We start from the raw sequence: 1,624 nt of genomic DNA, 5'->3' as shown, positions 1-1,624 counted from the left end.
TTTGATTTTACAATCGCCCTGTGGGAACAAAGGTGCTCCTTTCTGAAGGTTGGATGCTGAACTGCCCCCAAAGGCCTGTGTGTTAAAGGTTTGGTTCTCAGGGTGGCGCCGCGAAGAGATGACGTGGACTTTTAGGGGAGGGAGCCTCGTGTGAGGTTCTTAGTCACTGGGGTGCACCAGTGGTTGTGGGAACTGTGAGATCCAGACCCCTGAATCAACCTCCCTCTTCTGGTCCTTGGATCATGGTATAAGTGATTTTTTTCTGTCACACACTTTCCACCATTGCTATCTGGCAGCCTCGCCAGAAACCCAAAGCAACGGGCCACGGGCTGGAACATCCAAACTGGAGAAGCAGCTAAGCTCTGTCTTCTGTAAGTTCATAAAATCTGAAATATTTCATTATAGTGATAGAAAGACGTCTGCTACAATTATCTCAAGGGGAAACCAAAGCCCCAAGGGATGTGACTTCCCCAAGTTCAGGCTGTAAGTCAGTGACAATGAAGGAACCAGGCCACTATTGCATAATTCCTAGCCCAGAATTCCTCTTATAAAAAAAATGACACCCTTTCCTGGGATGAAGTGGTGGGGGGGAGAGAGCTCTGGCTCTGCTATGAACTCATCTGGCCTTTAGCATCTTTAGCCAGGGTCCAAGACAGCATCGCCTGATGGAAGCAAATGGCCAATGGATCAACTTTTCCAGACAGTACCTCGTCATTTATCATTCAAATAGTAGCTGAGGTCCTATTATGTGCCAAGACCTGCCGATGAAGACAGCCTGTTGCGTCCCCCAGGATCTGCCCCCTCTTCCTCCCACTCTCATCTGGCCTTCACAAACCAGAAAAGGGCTGTAGAACCAGGGCACCATGGACAGCTCAGTGCACATGCCAAGGACTGATAAGACAGGAATGAAAATAGAATACTGATCTTCTCCCCTCCCCTCTCCTCTCCTCTCCTCTCCTCTCCTCTCCTCTCCTCTCCTCTCCTCTCCTCTCCTCTCCTCTCCTCTCCTCTCCTCTCCTCTCCTCTCCTCTCCTCTCCCCCTCCTGGCCTCACCTGAACCCCTCTCTTCCTGCACCTCCTCATTTGCTCTGGTAAAATCTAGTCTCACCCTACCCATAAAGGACATTGGTGAGCTCCATCCTCCACACATCCTCACCCACATTCACTCTCCTGTTCCTCTTTCATCTGCTTTTCCTGATACCAACTTTTGTCTCATCACCCAAACACTGATCCTTCCTCATTCTTTTGAGTTTGTCCTGGGAGTTTCTGGTGCTGAATTTTGTTTTCTCCTAATGTGGGGTCTGACTTAGCTCGCTCATGTTTTGCCGTGGTTGGAGCTCCCAACATGGTACTCAGACATCCACGCCAGCTTGTAGCTCTGCTGCCCCCTCCAGGCTACACCTAGACAGGCAATTGGTGTGAGTGTATCTTTGAAGTGTCTCTCCCAGGAGAGGAAGGAAAAGGTACAGTTTGGGTGTGTTTAGTGTCTGAGCCAGCAGTCTGGAGGGGCTGCAATGTGTTACAGATAGAGAAGAGAATCAAAAAAAGTTTCTATGGAAAGGTTTATATTTCTTGGGGTTTCTTTTAATAATGACTGAAGTGGCAGGTGTGCAGTAAAGATGAG

The sequence above is a fragment of the Jaculus jaculus genome, chromosome 3 (genome assembly GCF_020740685.1).
Source record: "Jaculus jaculus isolate mJacJac1 chromosome 3, mJacJac1.mat.Y.cur, whole genome shotgun sequence".
NCBI classification, from domain to species: domain Eukaryota; kingdom Metazoa; phylum Chordata; class Mammalia; order Rodentia; family Dipodidae; genus Jaculus; species Jaculus jaculus.
The sequence above is the reverse complement of the archived record's forward strand: the minus strand, read 5'-3'. Positions refer to the sequence as shown.